The sequence below is a fragment of the Terrapene carolina genome, unplaced genomic scaffold (genome assembly GCF_002925995.2).
Source record: "Terrapene carolina triunguis isolate 2854851 unplaced genomic scaffold, T_m_triunguis-2.0 Scaffold68, whole genome shotgun sequence".
Lineage (NCBI taxonomy): Eukaryota > Metazoa > Chordata > Testudines > Emydidae > Terrapene > Terrapene triunguis.
The window spans coordinates 50,005,909-50,006,256 of record NW_020664419.1 but is presented as its reverse complement, the minus strand read 5'-3'; the positions used below and the strand labels follow the sequence as shown (position 1 = coordinate 50,006,256).

Genomic DNA, 348 nt, shown 5'->3' with positions numbered 1-348 from the left:
CTCCCCCCAGCCTCTGCACCCCCCTGGGGCTCCCTAGTGCCCCTCCCGCTCCCCCCAGCCTCTGCACCCCCCTGGGGCTCCCAGTGCCCTTTTCCCCTCCCAGCCTCTGCACCCCCCTGGGGCTCCCCAGTGCCGCTTTCCCCTCCTCTCCTCTCCGCCTCTCCCCCCCCCCCTCGTGCCCTCTTCCCCTCCCCCCCGCCTCTGCACCCCCCTGGGGCTCCCTAGTGCCCCTCCCGCTCCCCCCAGCCTCTGCATCCCCCTGGGGCTCCCAGTGCCCTTTTCCCCTCCCAGCCTCTACACTCCCCTGGGGCTCCCCAGTGCCCTTTTCCTCTCCCCCCAGCCTCTGCA

General features: G+C 73.3%; 1 protein-coding gene across 1 annotated transcript in view; it reads left to right on the top strand.

Annotated features, from left to right (window-relative positions):
• Positions 1–348, top strand: part of TWF1 (twinfilin actin binding protein 1) — a 29,766-nt gene that overhangs the window by 447 nt on the left and 28,971 nt on the right. The gene's annotated exons all lie outside the window — the stretch shown is intronic.